The 25931-nt window shown below is 46.4% G+C and overlaps 1 protein-coding gene across 3 annotated transcripts in view; it reads left to right on the top strand.

Annotated features, from left to right (window-relative positions):
* The window catches only part of LOC144770987 (histamine N-methyltransferase A-like), a 333433-nt gene that overhangs the window by 134554 nt on the left and 172948 nt on the right, over positions 1–25931 (top strand). The window contains exon 1 of one of the 3 annotated variants that reach the window (XM_078655857.1): positions 5941–6030. The exons of the other annotated variants lie outside the window; for them this stretch is intronic. The gene's annotated coding sequence lies outside the window, so the exon portion shown is untranslated. Of the gene's footprint in view, positions 1–5940; positions 6031–25931 lie in introns of those variants that run through there. 3 annotated transcript variants of the gene reach the window in all.

Raw genomic sequence — 25931 nt, 5'->3', positions numbered from 1 at the left:
AGCGTCCGATTTCCAAGATGTCCCAGGGCCATTTCAGTGGACCAGGCCCAAAAAGGAAAGAGCCTGCCGCCATTTTGAGAGTCCTGTGGCAGCCGCCTATCGCTGCACTGCAACAGTGGGCGCAACTCAGCCGAATGGCGGATTTTGACACAGTGGACCAAAAGCGGACGGAATGGCAACTGAAACGGTAAAGGGGCGCCCCACTACAGCAGACGAGACTCCACCTGGGGAGGCCCGTTCACGCCGCCTCCCCCCCCCCCGGGGCGCCCCACGCCGTTATTCGGAGGGCGGCAACTTTCTGGACATCACCTTGGTGCCATCCACATTTCAGCGCGTTCTGCTGCCTTGGAACTATTCGCACAACAGACCGCTACTGACGACCCACCCCCCGGGACGCCCCACGCCGGATACCCAAATCAGTGCGGCACCCAGGCAACATCACCTGGGTGCCGTCCAGAAATCTGGACGTTGTGCTGCCTTGGGACTATTCGCACAACCGACCGCTACTGACCATTGTTCCTTCTTTTTCCCTAAAAATGTTTAAATGTTTTTACTGTTTTTGTTTTGTTGTATATATTTATAAGTTATTAAAGTTTTATAATCCTACTACTTTGTTGGAGTGCTATATATTTTTAATGTGACACATAATTGTAAAAACTTTGATGTACAAAGAGTCATCCCTGGAATCTTCCGCTTCAGGCTCGGTCCCCTCCCCAATCACAATACAGGATGGTTTTCAGATAGTAGGAACGCGTGTGGTGTGACGGATCTCATCGGGTGTGGGCCTTGATCTACTATAACTCCTTTGAAGAGGGGTGATTCTTTACAGCTGGGGCCATAAACTACATCTGCAGGGCTAGCTGATAGCCTGGGACCGGCCTGGACAATCGGACACAGAGGAAAAGGAGTGTCAGAGGGTGCGGTAGTGAATAGGGCAAAAGGGAGGTGTCGGGCGGGCACAGGGTGTGATTCTCAGGGAAGAGCAGCGCAGATGGGGGGAGGTTTATTGCCCATGCATAAGACAGAGAGCGGGGGTGACCAGTGCCTGGGGGAGATGCTTGCGAGGGTGGGGAGCCATGCTAAGGATCGACAGCGTGCAGAGAGTGGGTCTGCTCAAGGCATCTAAAATGGCTGCCGTGCACGACAAAAGTGTGGCATTTGAAAAAAGGCAAGATGGGGCAGACAATGTTTTTCAACACTTCCTGATTTCCTTCGAATCGAACGTTAACAGACGTTATCTCTCCCACACTACCGGTCCCCCTGGGCTTAAACGCCGAGATGGTAGAGACTGCATCCCATGGAGATAGGCCGAGACGTCACTCAGCAGAAAAAAAAGAAAAAAAAAAGTCTATAAACATACAATAAGTTAAAAGTCAATCATTCTTGTTTCCTTGTAGTACGCTCCCCAGTCCGCTTCCCGTTACGCTAACCGGGCGCACCCCACCCAAAAAAACTATTTATTTTTTATTTTTTGCTCCGCGGAGCCCTTTTAAAGCCTCCACATCAAACCTATGGGGTCAGGGAGGATCTACTATGCCCCCTTATGGTCATTTGCCCCTTCGCTTTGGCCTCCTCTTGTCTCTCGATCCTACCGAGAGACAAGATGGCGGCCGCTACGGACTGTTTGGAATGTTTACAGACGCCGGAGAGCCAATCAGCTTCGCTTCACAAAGCTCCATAACGCGAAAAGTACGCGAAGCGGAGCGCTGCCCGGTGCGCTGTTACAGATATATATCTTTTTTTGAACGTTAATTTCTCAAAATCCACTGGAGCACATATATTGAGACCTAGCAAAGGCACATCGGGCTACCAGTCCCTACAATTTTGCCAAGTTTCGTGCAAATCCATTCAGCCGTTCGGGCTAAAAGTGAGGCCAACCGCCCTATGGAAATTAACATTGGAAAAACGCGTTTTGGGACCCCCCTTTTTTCTCGGCCCCCCCTTGACGAACCCCCCCCAAATTTTCAGGGGCTGCTCAGAAACAAAATGTGCCATTTTCCTGAAAATTTCAGCCAATTCCGTCCACAAACGCCAAAGTTATTAGACATAGAATTTTCAAAAATCCCATAGAGAAAAAATCCTAACTATATATACCTACTGGCGACCGCCAGTAGGTAATATATATATATATATACACACACACATATATTACCTACTGGCGGTCGCCAGTAGGTAGTTATAGTTAGTACCTAGCTACCATAGGAAATCCGCAACATTCTATTGGGAATAACTCTGGCGCCGGTTGAGGAATTTGCGTGTAATTTTCCAAAATTTTGACCAGCTCCGCTCCTTCCCTGAAAGTTTCGGGGGGGATTCGTGAAGTGGGGGCTGAGAAAAAAGGGGGGTCCCAAAACTTGTTTTCCCCATGTTAATTTCCATAGGACGTTCTGACACGTCTACAGCCCGAATCACTGAAAGGAATTACGCTAAACTTTGCAAAATTGTAGGGACTGGTACGCCGATGTGCCTTTGCTATATTTGGTGAAAATTGCTCCAGTGGTTTTTTTGAAAATTAACTTCAAAAACACATATATATATATCTATAGGCACGCTCAGAGCGCTCACCGGTACGCGTACCGGGGAGCGCACCCTCGCGCTACGCGAGTGAGCGAGCGGAAAGCTGATTGGCTGACGACATTCTAAACAGTCTGGAGAGTTCTCGGTAGAATCAAGACACAAGAGGTGAGAAAAAAAAGGGTGAAATGATTAAAATAGGGCAGGGTACACACCCCCTGACCCCCTAGGTCAGGGGGCCTAGAAGGACCCTGAAGGGCAAAAAAACTTTTTTTTTTTCTCCAATTTTCGCGGGTTAAGCGCTGTGTGTGTTCCGATGTACGCTCACCGGTACGTGCACCCAGAGCATACCATAGGGAAAAACAGTGAAAGAAAATAGTATAAAATACGAATTTGGATTGCTTAGAGGTAGGGTAGCTCTAAAAAGAGCTGTTGTGTTATGTGGGTGATTTAAGTACCTACAAGTAGGTACCGATGCAGAGTCTAAAATTCACTTCAGTACAATCACTTCGCTACTACCTCATAAATTAGAAATAAAAATGAATAATATATCAACTAATTTTTAATTTGTAAATATTAATTTATTGTTCAGAATGTTCATAATTTAATAGAACTTGTAGCATGTCCTCATCTGGAATTTCCTCTTCAATCATATGATCAGGAATGTTCTCATTATAAGTGTGCCATGATGATTGTTGGAATTCTATTGTATCCAAACATTCGATTAATTCTTCATCAAGAGATTCATCCCAAAAATTATTTGTCATCTCCTCCTTGTGATAAAATGGTGATGTCGATATGTCGATATCCGTGACATTTTGAATTTCAATAAATGTAGTTGAAATTTCAAAAGGAATTTCCTTGGTCTCCTCATTCTGATTCATTTTAATTTCAAATTTCTTGCTGTAAATTGCAGAAAAAAGTAATCACTTTCATTTATTGTTTTTAGTAATACATAATATAAAAGTAGCTTAATCAAGTATTTAGTTCTTTAAAATTAATTACGCAGTGTATAGTATCAGGCAGGAACTAGAAATATAAAGCACTGCATGTGATGAAGCCTATCTTAATCCATAATTATAACAGAAGGACTGTAAATAACTAACAGAAAACATTTTCCAAATTATTTTAAAGTGTACAACATAGTTCACCTTACAAATTAACAACTCACCTTTTTGAAAGTAGAAGAGTAAGTATTGTGTAATTCAAAGTCCAGAAATTAAGCACCCAAAATTCCTCTCAAAAGTACCTCAGACAGGAGTATCACAAAAGGGCCTTGTTTTCCTCTCATTTAAGATATATACATAACCAATCATACTTCATCACACACAAATTCAAAACGAAAGTAATATTTTGATTGGTTCTAAATTTCAATACTTTCAAATGTGTTTTCCCCATGCAATTTTCCATAGGACATTTAGACACGGCTACAGCATGAACGGCTGAATGGAATTACACCAAAGTTGGCAAAATGATAGGCACTGGTATGTAGTGGGGTCTTTTCCATATTTGTTTAAAATTGCTCCAGTGGTTTTTATGAAAAGCAACTTCAAAAACACATATATATCTATAGACGCGCTACGAGCGCTCACCGGTACGCATACCGGGGGGCGCACCCGGCGCGCTACAGGAGTGCGCGAGCGGAAAGCTGATTGGCTGTTGGGTGTCTGTCAACATTCTTAACAGCCCGGAGAGTCCGCCATCTTGTGTCTCGGTAAAATCGAGACACCTGAGGTGAAAAAAAAAGGGGGAAATGATTAAAAGGGGGCAGAAAGAACCAACAGAGGTGGAAAAAGAGGCATGAGGGGTACAGAAAGGGGTATGAGAGGTGCACAAAAAAGCAAGATGGTTACAGAAAGAGGCAGGAGGGGTGAGAAAAGAGGAAATGAACTGCAGAAAGAAGCAATATAGGTGCTGAAAGAGGCACACAGGGTGCAGAAAGAGATAATACAGATGAAGAAAGAAGGAAAAGAGGTACAGAAAGAGGCAAGAGTGATGCAGAAAGAAGGAAGAGAGGTGTAGAAACAGGCAAACGGGGTGCAGAAAGTAGCATGTGTAGTGCATAAAGAGGCAAGAGCTGCAGAAAGAGGCAATAGAGGTGCAGAAAGAGGCAAGTGATGTGCAGAAAGAAGCAACAGAAGTGCAGAAAGAGGAAAGAAGGGTAGAGAAAGAAGCAAGAGGGGTGCAGAGAGAAGTAAGACAGGTGCAGAAAGAAACAAAAGAGGTGCAGAAATAGGCAAAAGGGTACAGAAAGACGTAAGAGGGGTAAAGAAAAAGGCAAGAGAGGTACACAAGGAAGCCAGTGAGGTACAGAAAGAGGCAACAGATGTGCAGAAATAGGAAAGAGAGGTGCAGAAAGAAGCAACAGAAATGCAGAAAGAGGCACACCATTGGTACCAATTTAACATCCACATTTAGCAATAAGTGAACATTCTAGATTTGCAAAGGGCCTCCCACCACACACTGTAACACTTGTTGCTGAATTTTTGGTAACGTTTGAGCAGTTTTTGCTCAAATCTGCAGATTAGGGTGCAGGTGATGGATTATGAGGCTAATTCAGAAAATGTATAATTGTGCAGCCAAACAGTTACATAATTCCAGTGGCCCTCTCATACCTCTGACTAGGTCCCAGCGGCGGTTTTCTTTCAAGGGCGGAGGGGCACCGCCCTCCCTATTGCTGTTGACATCCGCATTGAGCGAGGGATTTAAAATGCTAAGTAACAGCAATGTTACTTAGCATTTTAAATCCCGAGCCGAGCCACGAGCCTCGACTTGCGAGTCCTCCTGCTGCCTGCCTGGCTGCACAGCTTACGATGCACTCGAGCGAGCATCACTGCAGCATCAGGCAGGCCAGGCAAGAAATGCAGGCAAAGTGTGGGCTGATTTGTAACACATGCACTTTGTTTAAGAACAAAAACAAACCAGGTGCATTAGGTGCCAGCCCAGTTATTCTTGTTTAGGCCCTTTTGGGGCCCATCCAGAAATGACGCAAGGCAGCGTCATAAATCTATAGCAGCCTCGGACGGGTACAGTATAAGCCCAAGGCTGCATTGAAGGCTAAAATGAAGCTGGGGCATGATGAGGACACCCTCACCCTTTCACCAGTCGTCACTGGATGGGGAGGGGTCATGCATAACTGACCCCACCCATCTCTCTGTGATGATGGGTGGGGTGAGGGTGTCCTCATCATGCTAAGCTTCATTTTAGCCTTCAGTGAAGCCTCGGGATGGTGTTTTTTTAAATTACAATAATCATTGCAGTGAATAATTATTGTATTAACTTTGAACATCATAAAAAAAACACTGTAAGCATTTTCTTTATGTCACTTAGTCATGAGACATTAACTCATGACCCTGTGACGTGGAGTCACCTGCTGCACAGAGTAGATCTTTCCCTTTCAGCACCTCTGAACCAGTAGCTGCTGGACAACAACAGGAGAAGCACAGCCAGCCAGCAACTAGCATTGACACCATCAACCGGCTGACTGACCAAGACAGAAGCTGCCTGATAACTGGGGTAAGTGTGAAGCATTAATCATTGTACTTTTAAATTATTTTTGCAATGTTTGCATTATTTAAATATGCTGCTTTTTAAATATTTTAACATGTTGCACAGTCTGTTTAGTAGGCCTGGTATCATGATTCATGAGTGCTTTTCAAATAAACTTGCAAGGGTTAATGTGTCTCATACAAAGCACATCATGTAATATGCAATGTAATATGCAGATGACAGATTTTTATTTTATATAGCTAGATAAGTGAATTTCTGCTTTTAATACAGAGCTTGTTTTGTTACTTACAGTTCATAAATTGTAATCCTTCCAATATAGCACAGTGAGCTATAAAAAGCATGCGACTCTTAAACCTTGTAACCCTCACTTACTTTAGTAACACAACCTGTACACTGAAATGCACACTTTATTTATTGTTAATATATGTGTACATGTGATCTAAAGTAGTTTGACACACTACATGTGGATGAGTAGCACTATAAATAGAAATTAAAACAAAATAGTGGTATTTAAATTGTCATATGTGCAAATACAACATCAAAAGCAAGGTTCTTATGACATGATAAGCTTTGAGTGAATGTAAATGTAAATGTATTGCGACTTATATAGCGCACGTATCACCCGAAGGCATCAAGGCGCTTGCTTAGGGAACCCATCCTGGTATTCCCCTGTGAGATACCCTGGCAGGGTATCCACAAGGTGAAAGCCAGGCATCCCGCCGCGAGGGGCCGTAGTGGAGATTAAGCAAGCTATTGCCCAGAGTCGCAGAGTGTGACCCCGTGAGTCGAGTAGGCACCGGAGCGAGAATTGTCAAGTCCGTGGAATTTTTTGAGCCCGAGTCCCGCCGAGGCAGGGAAACGAACCCTGGTCCACAGCCGATCTCAGCTTCCGGGTCTGCTGCCTCTAACCACTGAGCCACGCTTCTCCACTGAGCCTTTCTTTCTGCTTTATTGCATCCAATCAATAAGAATTTAAAGCAAGACTACTCACCCGTAAGGCTCTCAAGGCGCTGTGTGTGGGGTTTGGGGGGAGGGGATCTGCGATTGATTTGAAGAGCCAGGTTTTAAGGTCCTTCCTGAATTGCGGAAGTGATGGTGATGGCCTGAGGTGCAGAGGCAGGGAGTTCCAGAAGTTAGGAGAAGGATCATTCTCCAGCAGTGGTCCTGCGGATATGTGTGATGGTGGCCTGGGAAAGTTGGGAAGGAGAAGTGGTAGCTGAGGTATGTAGGTCTAGCAATGTGGATGGATTTGTAGGTGTGCATCAGGAGCTTGAAGTTAATTCTTTTGTTGATAGATAGCAAGTGAAAGGTCTCTCAGGGAATATATGATGTTATATCGCATGCCAACACAAAGCATGCCATTCCAACGTGGTTGTAACAATACAAGTGCTGTTACAGTGCGTTGCCATTACAACGCACACGTTTACCATGCATATGCCTTTACCTTGCATGCCATTACAATGCAAAGGTATGCGTGGTAAAGGCATTTACTTGGTAAGTATTTGCGTGTGTCTGTTTGTTTGTAGATATATATATTTTTAATACCCCCAGGCAACCCCAAAATTAGCCGTTGTACCAGTGCCAATAACCATAACCCTAAAATTTAAAATTATCCTGACCACCCCAATACCCATACCCCCTAAACCCTAAAATTACGGTAAAAATACCCCAAAACCCAAACAACTCTGAACCCTAAAACTAACCTTGCTACCCCAAACCCTACATCTTAAAATTACCCCTGGCACCACAACACCCAAATCCACCCTAAACCCTAAAATTACCCTGGGCACCCCAAAACTAAAACCCACCCTGAATCCTAAGATTAGTCTTGGTGCTCCAAAACATATACCCATCCTGAACCCTAAAATTAATAATGGCACCCCAAACTTGTACCCCTATACCCCAAAACCCAAACCCACCCTGAATCCTAAAATTAACCTTGGCACCCCAAAATAAGCGTGGGCGTAAAATCCGTTTCGTAGGCAAATTTGCGGATTTTTTACGATTTCACGATGCGCGAATCGCGCGAAATGACCCAATAATTCGCAAATTCGCAAGCTACAAATTATTTTGCTTAGTCACGCTTGAAAAATACAATATCGCGCGCGCGGCGTTGACTCTGAGCCTACCGAGTTGTTTTTCTCCCATTTTTGCGTGTGCTGCGCCATTTTCGATCTTGCTGCGTGATCGCGCGAGAGTTTTTCGAACGCAATTACGTCATCGCGGCTTGCCATCTTGCACGGCGAGAGTTTGACAACGCAAGTACGTCATAAATGCCCGCGACGGCGCGCAGCTGACTTCCAGCAGGAGGTTTGAACAGCTCCAGTTCCCAAACATTGCAATTCTGCACAAGAAATCCACCGCAGGAAGCATAAACCTTGTGAAAATGATGATTTTGATCAGAATAACTCCTCAGATTGACATTTGGCTGCACTTTTTGGTGCAGGAGTCCATTTTTTGGGGTGGGGTGGGAGGAAGGAAGGAAGTGCCTCAGAGTCTCCAACTTCCTGTTCCTGTCCAGCAGGCTCCTCCAGTTCTTTGTACATGTACTGGCCACTTTTCATTTGGCTGTTGAGCTGGAAGGATTACTTTTTCTTGCTGCTGGTGGATTTTTGTATTTGAGGACTTTTTGGACTTTGGAGTTTGGATCACTTTTGGACTTGAGATTTTACAAGTAAGTTGGTGTTGTTTGTTTGGGGCATTGCAGTGAGGCAACTCCAGTTCTAAAACTTTTTTCACAACTTTAACAAAATATATATTGTGGCGGTAGCTAGCCACAGTATACAGTAGTCCCATGGTTAGTCATGGGTGCATGATACAATTGTTTCTCTGATTTCTTTTAACTTAATTCTCATTTATGTCATGGAATTTTAGCTCACTGTTGTATGTTTTTTATTTTTTTATTTTGCGGTGCCTGTAAAGCCTCACTAGCCAGTAGGCCCAGGGGTAGTGAGTGGTGCATGGGCCTAGTCTTTCTGTGGGGTGTCTTAAATTTAAAAATCATTGAGGGCATGGATGGCATGGGATTGTGGTGAATTTGATGTGTTTTTCGATTTTTGGGGGTGTTGTTGGGGACAGGGCATGTGGGTGGGGGCCATTTTGAGTGCTGGTACAGGCAGGGCCTGGCCATGTGCTGGGGGGCAAGGGGCCATTTTGAAGGCAGGCAGTGTTCTCAGGCCTGCACCCATTTTGCCTAGCTTTCATCCATTATGCCCAGGGGTAGTGAGTGGTGCATTGGCCTAGTCTTTCAGTGGGGTGTCTTGAATTTAAACAACATTGAGGGCATGGATGGCATGGGATTGTGGTGATTTTTATGTGTTTTGCGATTTTTGGGGGTGTATAACTGATGTTCCTCTGTCTTCCATTGCTTTTAGGTGCACAAGAGAACCACCAGTGCCAGGAAGAAGTCCTGCAGCGGTGTGTGCAGCACAACGTCACGCAACGTCACGTGTGGCCACAGACAAGACAACTCTGCAACTCGTGCAACTGCGGCCTGCTGTTCTGACATCTGAAGAAGATGGGCCCAAAGAAAGGTGGCCGTAGTGCCTCAGCGAAGAAAGTTGCCAGTGCCACTGCCAGTAAGAAGGAGCATAAAAAGCAAGTGGCACCACCTACCAAGGAGACGGGTGTGCCCACCGACACCTTTTTTGGGAAAAAAACTACGCCTGCAGCAGCGTTGTCCGCCGATGACCAAGCTGGAAGCAGCACCTCCGCCTCACTGGGGTCAGTGCCACCACGCCAAGTTAGGTCCAAGACCATGAGTGCTGCTGCGGCAGCCACTTTGGTTGTTCAATCACCATCGACCAGTGATGTTGGCTCATCACAAGAAAGTACCATCCAATCAACGCCGGGTGTAACTCAGCTGGCGAGTGTTCAACAATCACAGCCGCAACGACAACCACAAGTGCAACTAGTACAAGCACAAGTACATGGGCAAGGAGAGGCGCAAGTACATGGGCAAGGAGAGGCGCAAGTACATGGGCAAGGAGAGGCACAAGTACATGGGCAAAGAGAGGCGCAAGTACATGCACAAGGAGAGGCGCAAGTAGAGGTGCATGGAGAGGCGCAAGTAGAGGTGCATGGAGAGGTGCCACTAGAGGTTCATGGAGCGGCACAACTGCCTATAACGCTTGTTCCTCCAGAAGTAGGGGCACATCAGGAAATTGATATTCAAGTGGAAGAATCATCCGAGGAAGACACTCCTCCTGAGGATGCTCCATCGTCTTCCAGATCCCCAGCAAGAAAAAGGTTGAGGGCTGCTACTACTACAAGTTCTTCTTCAAGCCCCCTTCATTCTGATGACCTTGATCTTGATTGGAAGCCACCAATGCAGTCTGACAATGAGGCACGCCATGAGCCGACAAAGGTAGCTAAGCCTAAAAGGAAGGTTCCCGCAAGGCTTCGACTTATGGTTGCTGACGATGAACAAGAAGTGGTGCCTTCTGCTGCGGATGAAGAGTCTGACGATGACCCAGTCATCACAGACGTCACTCCAGCCAGAGCGGGCATGCAGCAGACAAACATTTTAACCCTAGCCCGAATGGCTGCTGAGCAGGATGTGGTCAACGTGGCACTGGTACCACCACCAACGCGGTTAACTACAACACCAACAGGACCTCCAGCTTCCATATTTTCTCGTCAGAAGGGCCGGCAGGGACCTCCATCCAGCTCGACCTCCATTACCTCAAGTAGTGGTGTTATAAGTGAACATCAGAAACCAATTCAGCCACGCCCATCCTATACTTCATCTGGCATTGAAAGTCAAAGTAGCGCCTCCACCACCAGCAGACATCTCCAGTCCCCAGTTTGGTACTTCTTTACTGTTAGCAAAAAGGCCGAAAACATGGTTGTTTGTTTGATTTGTAAAGTATCAGTTAGTCGGGGTAAGCTTGGTACCAACTATGGTACCGGAGGCCAGAGAGGTCATCTCAAAAAACACCACCCTATCCAGTGGTATGCGCACCTAAGTAAGATCCAGGAAGTCCAAAGTAGAACTGATCCAAATGTATCCATTGACATTGCATCTGATGATGATGATGAGGCTGATCGTGCAGGGGGAAGTGAAGAAGCGACAGACATTTTTTCTGGTACACCCAGTACCCCTGGCAGCAGCACTGCAGTGGTAGCGCCCACACCCTCTACCCCTGCAACATGTATGAGGCACACTAAGAGTCTGGGAGAGACACCAATGCGAAAAACTAAATCAATGAGCCTAACTGGTTTGAAGTCTGCATCATCATCATCATCATCACGTAAAACGGTCCAGCGCACCATTAGCAGCATGTTTTGGTCGGATGCGCCATTTGAACGCAACCACCCACGGTGCGTCTGTATAACGCAAAGCTGGCTAAAATGCTAGCGCTGGACCTTCTCCCTTTCTCTTTCGTGGAAGGGGTGGGTTTTCGTGAATTGGTGGCAACAGTCTGCCCTAAATGGAAGGTTCCTATCCGGTCCTATTTTGCAAGGGTTGCTGTTCCAGCACTACATCAAGATGTGCTGGAGGTGATTGGTGCAGCTATTCTGAAGAGTGCTGTTCACACTAGCCACATGACAACAGACATGTGGACCAGTTGCCAAGCCCTTGATTACATGTGCATCACTGCACACTGGGTCTCTTTTGCGGGGGTCGAAAAACAGTTAAAACATAAAGATGTTGACACGGAGGAAGTTTTTCAAACTACTCGCAAACATGCAACAGTAGGCATGTTTGCCATGGAGAAATCTCCTTTTGGAGGAGTTTAACAGGAAGGTCAATGAATGGCTGCATCCAAGAAACCGCACAGTTGGTTATGTTTCCACGGATAATGGCAGTAATATAGTTAAGGCCATGGACAACGGTGGCTATTTCAGAGTGCCGTGTTTGGTGCACAGTATTAACATCGTGGTGCAAGCCTTCTTGAAAACAGAAGAGCCAGTCGTCAAAGTACTGACCATCTGCCGAAAAATCTGCACACATTTCAACCATTCTTTTAAGGCCCGGAAGCAGCTGAGGAACCTTCAATATGAACTTAAACTGCCTAGTCAAAGGACTAATCCAGGAGGTGGCAACACGTTGGAACTCAACCTTTTACATGCTTGAGCGTCTGTCTGAGCAGTGGGAGGTAATACATGAGTTTGTCTTTAAACTGGGTTCTACTCACAAAGACTTGATGCTAGAGTTGGAGGAATGGAAGCTAATTGCAAGCCTGACAGACATGCTTCGTCCTTTTGAGCTCTTCACGCGTGAAGTCAGCAGGGAGGACTGTTCTTTGAGCAAAGCTATCCCATTGTTACGCATGCTAGAGCACCAACTGAAGGAGGTGTCTTCAACGTTCCGAGATGATGGTGAAAAGCGAGAAGCATATGGTTTGGCGGAGAAGTTATTATGGCGCCTACTTGACAATGAAAGGCTTAAAAAGATACATACAGAAGAACATTACATTTGTGCCACTATTCTTGATCCACGGTACAAAAAGGCACTGCCCACCAATACTTTCATTCCTTTTTCTGAAGCAGATGTTTCAAAGTACAAACATTGGATAGCTGTGTCAGCCACTCGGTTTGAAAAAGACCGGCAGAACCTTCAAGTAGGCAGCACAAGTACAACTGAATCAGCAGGCCATCTGGCGTCAAGTTCCACTTCTCAATCCGTGGCCGAAGTGAGTCACTTTCCCTCACAGCCGTTAACGACACCAGCAACCATATTATCATCCTCACCTGCACCAGGCCGCAAACAAATATTGTCGGAAGGGGATTGGCTAACTCAGCAAGGGTTAGCTTGGTCCACTGATGAAAAGGTCGCAGATGGTACGCAAAGTGGATCAACCCTGGAGAACCTTGAGTGGGTGGTGCAGGCCTATTTGGATGACCCAACAGAGGTCTGTCATAATGAGAACCCATTGGGATATTGGTATACAAAAAGCTCAAAATGGCGACTGATCACCAACCTGGCTCTAAATTATTTGTCTTGCCTACTCGCAAGTGTGTCTTCTGAACGTGTTTTCAGTGCTGCTGGTGCCATTGTTACTTCAAAAAGGTCCCGCCTTTTGCCCAAAAATGTGGAGAGGTTAACAATAATCAAGATGAATCAGCACTTCATACCACCCGATTACAAAATACGTGAATGCACGCAGGAAGAAGAGGACACCGACTTAGGTGACGACGACGGAAGTTCTTCTCGGTCACCAGACCTACTCCCGTCTCAATTCATAGACTTGGAGGACGAGCTCTGTTTCCCTGACACCGAGGACTGAAAATTACTTCCTTTTTTTCCGTACCTATTCACTTTTATTCCTGTGTGTCTTTCTTTGTTTTGCTACTTTTATCACAACAAAACTCTAATCACCTAATCACAATAAATCCATCATCAGCACTGTCTTCATCTTATTTTCATTATTGATTTGAAGGTGCCGCAGTCTGCAATCAGATGTTCACAAGTTCACAACTCAATCATGCTCCTCTATCCTCCTCCTCCAGACTCCCCCTATCCATTTCCCTCAAGGCAGATGGATGGATTATGGAGAAAAAACAAACTTTGTCTTCGTAGACGAGTCCCCTCAAGTGGGACTGAAATAACTGACTGACAACATGCTTGCTGATTGTTGACGGACCTACTTTTGAAATTTACAGGAGAGGCTGCCCTGTGGGCCCTCACTTTCCGAAGAAGATGCGGACATAAAGTAGAACAGGTAATGAATAATGAGAAGATGGCATGCAGTGGACAGCAATGGCTGTCAGTCTCTGTTGAAACCAATTGCTGTTTGTTTTTTGTGAACAGCGCAATTTGCCATGTTTTCAATATACCAGTATTGCAGGTTTTTGGGTTTATATGGGGGTGTTCTAGATTTGCGGTGCTGGGTCGGGGGGTCTGGGAGCACTGCTAGCACAGTCTAATGTTGATTGCATTCGTTTTTCAGGAAATCATTGGTGGAAAAGGGGAGTTAGGGCCTAGCTGCACAGCGCATTTGGACTGAATTCCAGGTTGGCCCGAAATTTGCTAAGTCTCACTTTTTAAGGTTTTGCTTTTTGGCTGTTTTGGGGGTCTTCTACTTGTTTCCGCCTGGGTTGACAGGTCTGGGGGCATTGCTGGGAAGGTTTAATAACGGATAAAAGTGTTTTGGAAAAAATACATGGTGAAAAAGTTTTTCACTTTTTAGCGTTTTCGCTCACCATATGTTTTCGGAGGCCTGCTTGGGGGGGTCCTGGTGTTTGGGGGTGGGTTTTGGGGTCTTGGAGCAACGCTGGGTATGGATACTTTTGATTGCAAGAGGTTTGAAGCAAATCCATGGTGGCAAAGGGGAGTTAGGGCCTGGCTGCAGGGCGCGCACAGAGTGATTTGGGAAATTTGCCTGAAAATGTGTAAGTCCCCATTTTTGTATATTTGCTTTTTGGCTGTTTGGGGGTCTTCTGCTTGTTTCCGCCTGGGTTGACGGGTCTGGGGGCATTGCTGGGAAGGTCTAATACCGGATAAAAGTGTTTTGGAGAAAATCAAAGTTGAAAAAGTTTTTGCGTTTTTGCTCACTTGCTTGTCTTTGGGGTGCTGTTTGGGGGAGTTCCTGGTGTTTGGGGGTGGGTTTTGGGGTCTGGGAGCACTGCTGGCACAGTCTAATTTTGATTGCATTTGTTTTTCAGGAAATCCATCGTGGAAAACGGGAGTTATGGCCTAGCTGCACAGCGCACTTGGAGTGATTTTGGAATGAGGTCTAAACATTTCTAAGTGTGAGCTTTTCCAGTTTTGCTTTTTGCCTGTTTAGGGGTCTTCTACTTGTTTCCGTCTGGGTTGACGGGTCTGGGGGCACTGCTGGGAAGGTCTAATACCGGATAAAAGTGTTTTGGATAAAATACATGGTGAAAAAGTTTTTCACTTTTTAGCGTTTTCGCTCACTTTCATGTTTTCGGGGGCTTGCTTGGGGGGGTTCCTGGTGTTTGGGGGTGGGTTTGGGGTCTTGGAGCAACGCTGGGTATGGATACTTTTGATTGCAAGAGGTTTGAAGCAAATCCATGGTGGCAAAGGGGAGTTAGGGCCTAGCTGCAGAGCACGCGCGGAGTGATTTTGGAAATTTGCCTGAAAATGTCTATGTCCCCATTTTTGTATATTTGCTTTTTGCCTGTTTGGGGGTCTTCTACTTGTTTCCGCCTGGGTTGACGGGTCTGTGGGCATTGCTGGGAAGGTCTAATACCGGATAAAAGTGTTTTGGAGAAAATCAGAGTTGAAAATGTTTTTGCGTTTTTGCTCACTTGCTTGTCTTTGGGGGGGTTCCTGGTGTTTGGGGGTGGGTTTTGGGTCTGGGAGCACTGCTGGCACAGTCCAATTTTGATTGCATTTGTTTTTCAGGAAATCCATGGTGGAAACCAGGAGTTATGGCCTAGCTGCACAGCGCGTTTGGACAGAATTGAAAGAAGGCCGATTCTATGAAATTTTTCATTTTTGCTTTTTGCCTGTTTGGGGGTGTTCTGCTTTTTTGCGGGTGGGTTGGCGGGTCTGGGGGCATTGCTGGGAAGGTCTAATACCGGATAAACGTGGTTTGAAGAAAATCCATGCTGAAAAGCGTTTTGGCACTTTTTTTTAACTTAAGGCTTGTTAGGGTTAGCACTGGCAGCAGTATTGCATGTGTTTGATAGTGTTCTAGATTTTTGCAACTGGGTTCTGGGGTCTTTGAGCACTCGTGGGAATGTGTAATTTTGGTTGCAAGTGGTTTGAAGAAAATCGATGGTGGGAAAGGGGGGATTTGGCCTAGTTAAAGAAAGCGTTTGCAACTATTCTTAACTTAGGCTTGCTAGGGTTAGCAGTATTGTATTGCATGTGTTTGGGCGGGGGTTCTAGATTTTTACGACTGGGTGGGGTCTTGGAACGCTTGTTGGAATGTCTAATTTTGATTGCAAGTGGTTTGAAGAAAATCCATGGTGGAAAACGGGGGTTTTGGCCATACTTTCTGAGTGCGTTTTGGCACGATTTGAAATTAGGCCTCTGCAAGGTAGCAGCAGTATTCTGCACGTTTTTGGGAGGGTAATGTGGGGTGTTCTAGATTTTGGGGATTGTCATCTCTGAAAGTGACAGTATAATTTTTGCACTACACAGCATGCCTTATATATTTTTTTCCCCGAGGTGTCTTTAACGCTTACTGTTGTGTTTTTCCATCATCAATTACAGGCAGGCTTTTACCCTGTGCCATCGATGTACTACTCAGGCTTACAATTAGCGATCCGCAAATCCGCATCAGGCAGGCAGTGGACAGTCAGTGTGTCTGGTCACCAAGATTGATCGACGGAGCATCCGATGGAATGAAGGAGTACCTCGAATAAGAGGAATGGCTGGATGCATCAACTTCACAAATTCAACGGGACAACTACAAAAAACAGTAACAGTATCCCAAATTCTCCTTATCTTTTAAATGATATTCTTGTGAACTTGAACTTACTTCTACAAGTGTGACTCTGTGCGTTTGTTTGATCTCTGCTTCAAATTCATCCCTCCAGCTATTTGATACGTCTTTACTATGTTTAACACTAATTTAATGTTCTAAGTGTTTATTCTATGAGGGCAGAGAGGCAAGTGAAATTGCGTAATGACTGCAGCCTTGTACTGCCAACTTGTTCCTTCGTAGTTACTAGTAAGTTGCAGTAAGTAGTAGTACTACTTTTCAGTAAGCTAACCATCCATTTAGTAAACAACTTATGGCATGCAGTAGTGCACTTCCTTTATGTCCCTTTAAAGGTTTATCAATATCTTCAAATCCAAAGATTTGTTTCTCGTCATTTGTTGTTTGACTGTCCATGCTGTGTTTTTTTTCCTCTCTACCAAACTTTCCTAAAAACCCCCATTCCCATCCAATTTTCAAACCCTAACCCTCTTCCCCCGGGCTGTGTGGTATTTCATTGAGGTGTGACTGACAACAACAATAAATTCCACACACTTGCTGGGGAGGATAAGGTCAAAGCAAAGTTCATGTGCGCCATCGTGGATTGATAAGAACATCCTCCTCCTACACGACATGAACAATCAAATGCTTAATGCTTACCTTACATTGGCACTGCTTATGCTACAATTTAGGGCACTGTTCTGTACCGTACTATCTAGTGTACTGTTTCTAATGCTACGCTCAGGCCACTCAATGTTTAATTTCCTCTTTTTTCATATGGTGATACTGCAAGTGTGTACCACTATTGATACCAGCACAACAATGATATTGCATTCATCGAGGATTCAAGTCAACAACCAACCTTAATCACCATTTGCAATGCAGCCAGCCCTGGGCTACCCCGATTCTCAAACACGAATCACAGGTAAGATAAGCATTTTGGAGAGGTAGAATAATGGGCTAGGACTGGGAGGAGAGCAGAGATTGCCAGTACTACTAGTAAAGTACTAGTAGGGCTACTGAATTCACTAACTCGGTTACTGGCACTTTGGTACATTTCAGGACTAGATGTTTCATTCATGCTGGTAAGTTGGAAGAAACCAAACGTCCAGTAACCACCGCCCACCCCCACACAGAATAATATGAACGTGTATACTATGTTTTGGTATGAAAAATAATTAAGAAATATATTGAGGTAGTCAAAAAATGAAATAAATTAACCCAACTCACCCCCCTACCTTACCCCAACCAATGTCCAAAAGTCCCCTTTTCCAAACACCCAATTCCCACCCTCCCCCAACAGTCTTTAAAAAAGGGGCAAGGGACAGTCACTTCCTTCGGTGGCGTAGTTTTGCAAGCTGTTGCTTCATGTCCCACTGCTCTTTGCGGAGGTCCCGGAGCTGGCGCTGATGTTTTTCGTCCAACCGCTCCAGGTAGTCCACTCTTTTGCGTAGTCGGCGTACACGTACGATCCAGCATCTGGGGGGGGCGCTGATTTTGTGGCTGCTGTGCGGCGGCGGCGGGAGGCTGTCGGGCCACGGCTCCGTTTGGCTGGAGGCTTCTGGCTGGTGGACCCGGGGGCAGTGGAGGAGGATGTTGATGTCTCCTCATGCTCCCGAGCTCACGACCGCCAAATAGCCTCCAGCTTACGGGCCCTGGCCCGGATAGCCATCTCCTTACGGGTGAGCTTTTTGGGAGTAGCATTTATAAAGAAAGATAGAAAAATCCTGTAGCCAATAGTCTTTAACATAAAGTCAAAATAATTCAACGGAAGGTTGACACTCAGTAACACCAGCAAGTAGCAAACACAGTATAACATTTTGGCATGTATCTTTCCGCTGTCTTTGTAAGCCTGTGACACTGTGAGTTTCAGGAATTCCACTAGCAGCACTATAGGTGGACTCACTACAACATACATAGTCAGAGAGTACTAAAAAAAGACCTTTTTAACTCTTTTTCTCTTGTTTTGCAAAAGAAATTACTGGTACGTGAACTTGTGGTAGCCGCCATAATGGCAGCTCACTCAGCTTTCACCCAAGAAATACAGACACAGGCCATGATGATGCAGACTCGCAGTACTTTAAGCAGTACATGCAGGTGGGGATAAGAATGTCTTACTTTTCAATAGGGGTGGCACTGCCACTGGCCATACTTCATCCACTCAGCGTCTGCTCTACTAAATCATACACCTCTGCTATCGACGAGGAGGATAAAGAAGAAAACATCCAGGATTCTTCTTAATGTCTCAAATGTACCAACATTTCTTTTTGTCAACAACTAACTAACACCCTTTTCATTATATTTTAGAAACCGCCGTCTTCTTTCTTATGTTGAATTGCATTCAACAAAACCATTCTTTACAGTCATAAATAAATATTAAGACTCGCTCGTCGTTCGTTTCACCCTTCTTTAACTTTTCGTTCTTCACATTCCTAAACTACATCTGATATGACTTGGCTTCACAATAAAAATTTGCCAGCTGAGTTGAAGTGAAATAGAGGGGGCCATTGGTTACCCGAGAAGTACCGCCGCTAATGCTATTACAAGTCAAGGTTGACTGTCTTCTCCGTGATAGCCCAAAAAGTAGTTCTAAATTAGTAAATGTTCTTGACAGTACAGTGTACTTATACTAGTGTACTGTGTACTACTGTACAGTACATCATACACTCCTTTACGAGCCTACTCAAAAAAATTTCAATAAGTAAGGAGTATAATAACTTACCACCATCCGCCGCCGCTGAGTCTCCCCCCCCAGCTCCTCCTGTTGGCGCCGCCGCATCCAGAGTGGACCCTTCCGCACTGCTGGCCCCAGCACTGGTGGTCATCTGTGCCGCATCAGATGTTGTGACGTCTAGGAAAAACATGTCATATTTTCAGATGCCATACACAACCCCCTATTTTGTCTCGTAATGGAAGAAAATGTTACATAACACATTTTTTATTACTGGGATTGAAAAAAAGTAACGGTGTGTTAACCTTTTATATGCTTATTCCATTAAATGCTACACTTCTTCTTATGACAACTGATGAATGCTTGCTTAACGTGTGCCATTTTTCTCATTACAGAAAGAATATTCCATTGCCCTTCTGCCAGACGATTCACCAACTACTACTGAGTCATCACCAGCAGTACTTTAAGGGGCAGATTTATGTTAACTGGCGCATCCCCAGGGATGCGCCAGTTAACATGCGCCACAGTGCGCCACAGCTCCGCCACCCATGGTGCGCTGCATTTATGATGCGGCGCACCATGGGGCAAAAACGGCACAGATGCGTGACGCATCTGTGCCGTAGAGGTGACGCATTGCTGGAGTTGCGTCGCAAGCGCGACGCAGCTCCAGCAAGGCTCGGGGGTGCCCCATCTCCACAATGCTGCGTCAAGACCTACGCCTGCTTCAAGCAGGCGCAGGCTTTTGACGCAGCATTGGCCTGAAAGTGACTGAGTGAAATCTTATAGATTTCACTCAGCCACTTTTGCGAGGCGCACCTGCCCCGGAACGCCCACCCTGCGCCGGAACGCCCACAAGCAGCGCAGGGCTTTACAACGTGATGCATCTGCCTAGATGCGTCACGTTGTAAATCATTCGTAGGGATGCGCCACGTTTACGCCGCCTTGCGTGACGCAACAGCGGCGTAAACGTGGCGCAAGTGCCTCATAAATCTGCCCCTAAGTACTTTAAAGAAGGTGGGGGCTCACGCACAGTTATTCTAATAATTTCCTGTGTCTGTTAACTATTATTAAGTTTGAGTCATACTAATTTCATTCATGGGAATGTTGTTTAAACTTTAACGTCATCTTCATCCATCAGAATACTACGCTATTAAAAATAAAGAAATAATGTTTTCATTTCTTAATTGAAAATAAAACTTTAAAACTAACAAACACTGTGTGGTTTTTGTTCACGAAAGGTTTGAACTACTGCACTTGGCAGTCATGTTTCAGTGACTCAGATAGGCCGGGACTCGGAGGTAGTCTTCTTCTGTTCTTCTGGGTCGTAAAATCATTGGTCAGACATTCTAGATAGTCGGTCAGGGGAATGGGGGTTCAACTTCTGTTCGGACTGAGGTATGTCGAAAGTCAAACTGCACCTATCATCAACAATGTCCTATTTATCTTGTCCATACTTCTTTGTGTGCAGAATAGTCCCTGAAACACTAGCGGTATGGGATGTGCTCCTCTCAAATCAAAAAGACAACTGCTACCTTTTACTTGGTGTAAACAATGACATTTTGTTGTTGGAAATTGTCAAAGCACTTACATTAAGAAGACTGGAATAGACAGCAAAGGCAACCCAGAGGACTGCACTCAGTGCCTAGAGCTATTGCTGTATCAGAGTTTTGTTTCACACCGTTTGCCGAATGGGCAAGCTTAGCTACCTACACAGACCGACTCATGATTGTAAATAGTAGTAGCACAGAGAGTGATGGTAGAGGCAGGATAAGAATGTAGAAAGTAGTCTACATTAGAAGAAGATCAAAGACTATTTTGTAAAATATAGAATTATTAGGAACCAGTTTGTAATGAATAGGAGCTGTAAAAGTTAGGGAAGTATAAGTATTAATATAACAATAGAACAACTTACTGGGGCCAGCAGAAGAGCCTGCAAGGGACTGAGCCTCTCCACCTTTTGCCACCGGAGTCTCTGTCGTCGCCGCCGCCGCCTTGCCCCTGGGAGGTCCTGGTGATCATGAAATAATGAAACACAACATGGATGATTGTTTTTTGGGAAATATTTGATTTCTTTGTACTCAATCTAAAATTATGTCGGGGAAACAAATTAACATCAATTGCATCTGATCTGGTCAACTAGGAGGATAGTAGTACAGTATTGCAGGATTCGCAGACCATCTAATAGGAAAGTTATGTAATTCACTAACTACATCAACAACAAAAAGGTTCTACTACGACTGCCATCACTCAGCAGCACGAGACGTCGCGTGACAGACACAGTCCGTCATCATGATTGCAGACCACTAAGAAATGTCCTATAACAAGTAATTAATATACTCAACGTATCAATCCACCACTATCTCTTCAAAGTGGCAGCAGCAGGAGTACAAAGAAGGACTAGACTTGATTTTACTGTCTCTAGCGTTACGCAGTAATGCTCTCAAATGACTAAAAAGTTGCAAACAAGTAAGCATAGTAGCAACGCCAATAACCAGGCGAGCACCTGCAATGACAGAAGCTATTTAAACATTAATTTACCTGCAATGTAATCGAATCAGCAGCATTCGTACTCTTCAGGAAAAAAGTAGATTAGCTATATAACAGAGCAGAAGGAAAAAAAGTAGTTATTAAATAGCTACTTACCAATGCCAGGGATCTCCACACCGAGCAGGTCGAGCATGTCATGTTCCCGGTCCAAGATGTCACTCCACCGGTGCGTCACTTGCTGGTAGGTGCGCCGGACCCCAGACTCCTTATACATGCGCCGGCACACCTTCTCCCACAGCTGGCGACGCACCCGGAGGCCGTAACCGGAAGCAATCCGCCCACCTGCGGCCACGGTTTTAGGGAGGTGGACTTGCAAAAACACCATTGTGGGCTTTCAGGGGGGGGGGGGGTGTCGAACAAATCCACTGACAACGGGGTTTTGGGTAACGCAGGTTTTATTATTTTGTAAAGCCGCCTCTTCTGAACCGGCACTCGATAGTACGGGAGGGGATTTTCAGCGTCCTCCGTTGCTTCTCTTAGGGCTCCCCGCCGTCTATACTCCCGCGGTCGTCTGGGAGGTGTAGTCCGGGCTTCCGCCGTTGTCAAGCGAGGGCCGGCATACCGTAACAGAAAAGAAAAGAGAAACCAGCGTTAGTCAGGAGACCGGTGTTCTCAAGATTAGGGAAGGGAGTGAGGAGTCACACGTGCCCACTAACTACCCCGATACTTGTGATGTGTAAGGGGGGGGGTTTCGTGCACAGGATGTCAAGAGGCTAGTCAGGGGGGTTTGACCCGCTTACGTCCCGCCCATCCCGCGAAGCGTGACCGTACCTGTTCTAGCCACACTTCCCGGGAAGCGTGGCTGGGCGATGCGCCTTCACGTTGGCCTCCTGGCTTGTCGATGCAGTCTCGCTCTTCTCTCGGTCCTCCTCCGGTGTTCTCGTCTCCTCGGTCCTCGCCTTCTGTCTCCCTCGTCCTCCGCCCGTCCTTGCTCTCCTCGTCCTTCCTCGGCTCCTCCTCGCTCTCCTCGTCCTTCCTCCGCTCGTCCACTCTCGCTCCACGCTCCGCTCTCCACTCCGCTCCTTCCTCTTCTCGCCACTCTTCTCCTCCGCCGCCTCCGGGTGTAACACACACCTGTGTGACTTCAGGGCAGGGTTTTACCGGTGATTGGAGGGAGGGTCCCAGGTCCGGCACTGCCCAATTAAAGAAACAGTGGTCCTCCGTGTGCTGCAAGGGGTTGTAGACGTCGACGTCCGTGGTTTTCCAGGTGTCGGTATGCTGTTCAAAAAGAGGGGACATATGAATAGGTAAGCCTGGAGGACCCGAGTCCGGGTCCCCCTCGTCACACACCTCCCCCCTAGGATTCTCCCGTTCGGGGAGAGGGAACCGGGACAGTTAGTCCACGTTGGCATTGTCCTTCCCCTTTCTGTGGCGGACTTGAAACCTGAACGGCTGTAGGGCAAGGAACCATCTCATGACTCTGGGATTGCTCGAGATGTTCCTACTCATCCATAAAAGAGGGGCGTGGTCGGTATACAGTATAAAGAGATGCCCCTCCAGGTAATAGCGCAGTTTGTCTACGGCCCACCGTATGGCGAGACATTCTTTCTCAATAGTGGGATACCTCACCTCCCTGGGGAATAGCTTTCGGCTAATGTAGAGGATGGGCTGTTCACCCCCTGCTCCCGTGTCCTGTGACAGTACGGCCCCGATTCCGAAGTCGGAGGCATCTGTGTGCAGAATAAAGGGTTTTGTGAAGTATGGGGCTGTAAGCACTGGGCTGGTCGTAATTGCTTTTTTCAGGGTCTGGAAAGCTTTCCACATTGCCGGGGACGGTTTTAAGAAGTCAGGGTGGTTGGAATGTTTTTTTAGGGTGTCCGTCAAGGGCGCTACTACATCTGAAAACGAGGGGATGAACCTCCGGTAGTAGCCTACCAGCCCCAAGAATGCTCTCATTTCTTTCGTATTTTTAGGAAAAGGGGTATCGGCAATGGCTCTCACTTTCTCGAGCTGTGGTTCTATGGCTCCGTGTCCTAACATGTATCCTAGGTACTTGACTTTTTGGAACCCGATTCTTGATTTCTTCGCGTTGATGTGAAGTCCGGCTTTCCTTAGTTGTTGTAGGATGATCTGCAGGTGTTGGAGGTGTTCTTCCCATGATGGACTGAATATGATAATATCGTCGAGATAAGCCGAGCTATATCCCTGGTGTTCTCGTAGTACCTCATTCATTTGCCTCTGGAAGGTGGCAGGGGCTCCATGTAGACCGAAGGGGAGTACGTTAAACTCGTAGAGTCCATCTGGCGTAGCGAAGGCTGTTTTCTTCCGATCCTCTTCCCTTAACGGTACTTGCCAATACCCTTTCGTCAGATCGAGGGTACTGATATACTTTGCGTCCCTGAGCTTCTCAATAAGCTCATCAATTCGGGGTATGGGGTACGCGTCAAAGGAGGATACTGCATTCAACGCCCTGAAATCCATGCAGAATCTACTGCTTCCGTCTGGTTTGGGTACCATCACAATGGGCGACGACCACTCACTTCTGGATGGACGGATCACTCCTAGTCGTACCATTTCCTCCACTTCTTTCTTTATTGCTTCCCTCTTGGCTGCCGGGATCCGGTAAGGACGTTGTTTGACGGTGACACCCTCAGGGGTCTCTATCCGGTGTTCGGTCAATCGGGTTATACCAGCAAGGTTGGAAAAGATGGGTTCGAAGGGGCGTAGTATCTTTTGTAATCCCTCCTGCTCGCTCTGATACAGTTCGTCGTTGATTACCAGGTCTCCCAACGTGGTCTCAGGGAGGTTTCCTGTAGGGGTAGCGAGGTTGGACGACACAGGTGGGGTTCCCAACCACTTCTTTAGAAGGTTTATATAGAAAATCTGGGTTTTCCTCCCGTCCAGTTGCAACCGATAAGTGGTCTTCCCTATCGTTTCTATGACTTTGTACGGGCCTTGCCATTCGTTCTGGAATTTTCTAGCGGGTGAGGGTAGCAACACCAGGGCCCAATCGCCAATGATGAGTTGTCTCCACTTCTTACCCTTGTCATAATGTGTTTGTTGCTTTCTCTGACTGGCTTCTAGATGAGTAAAGGCTAAGTCCCGTATCTTCCCCAGTTTATTCTTCAAGTTTTGGCTATACTCCAATAGGGATCGGGCTTCTCCTGTTGTCTCTGCCACCCACCCACACCTCTTTGGTCATCTCCAATAGGCTCCGGGGCTGTCTCCCGTACAGCATCTCGAAAGATGAGCAGCCTAAACTGCTCTGCTTCTGGCCTCGGATCACGTACAGTGCCAAGGGAAGGAGTAGGTCCCAGTTGCTTCCGTTCACTGTGAGCATCTTCTTCAGCACGGATTTCAGGGTCCCGTTATGTCGCTCCACCAGTCCATCTGTCTGAGGATGGTATACAGACGTTTTTATCTGGTGGAGGCCAAGCAGGTGACATACTTCCTTCATGACTCTTGACATGAACGGGGTCCCCTGGTCAGTAAGGATTTCCTTGGGAAACCCCACCCTTGAGAACAGTTCCAGGAACTTATCCGCAATGTTCCTTGAGGTGGGGGCTTTCAGGGGGAACGCTTCCGGGAAGCGAGTGGCGTAATCCACGATTACTAGGGCATATTGGTAACCCTTCCTTGTTCGTGGCAGAGGGCCGATGAGATCCATGCCTACCCTTTCAAAGGGGGTTCCGATTACGGGGAGAGGTTGTAGTGGTACCGCCGGGGGTCTCTGGGTGTTTTTTCTTTGACATACATCGCATGTCTGACAATGGGACTTGATGTCCTGATACACTCCCGGCCAATAGAAACTTCTCAGTACGTTCTGAGTGGTCTTCTCGCTCCCTGTATGGCCTGCCAACAAGTGCGTGTGGGCATAGAACATGATTTGTTCCCGGAAACAGGTCGGCACTATCAGCTGCATAGGGTCGTCCTGTTTGGCTTGTCTGTACAGGAGGTCATCTTTTATCAGAAAACGGGGATATCGGGGCTGAGGGTTGTCCTGATCTGTGTGGGCTTGTTCCCAGGCATTGAAGAGGGTGGCGTTGTTGGTCTGAGCAAAACGAAAACTCCTATCCCCCTCCCAGGGATCAGGGGATGTCAGGGCAGAAAGAGACGTAGTGTTGGGCGTCCTTCCCTTCAGGAGTTGCCCCTCAAACAAGTCTAGGAAGTGGGGGTTGTCAGTCCCTAATATAAGTTTCTCGGGAAGGGCGTCCAACATGCCTACCTTCACCACCAGTGTACTCCTTCCCTCCACTTCAATGGGGATATAAGCGACCGGATAACCCTTGACGTCACCATGCACACATTTAATATACACTAGGGCGTCTGGCATTACCTGAAGGGGCCTCACAAAACAACCCTGTATCACGGACTGTTTACACCCCGAGTCCAGGAGGGCCCTGACCGCCGAA

This window comes from Lissotriton helveticus, chromosome 7, assembly GCF_964261635.1.
Source record: "Lissotriton helveticus chromosome 7, aLisHel1.1, whole genome shotgun sequence".
NCBI lineage: Eukaryota > Metazoa > Chordata > Amphibia > Caudata > Salamandridae > Lissotriton > Lissotriton helveticus.
The sequence above is the reverse complement of the archived record's forward strand: the minus strand, read 5'-3'. Positions and strand labels throughout refer to the sequence as shown.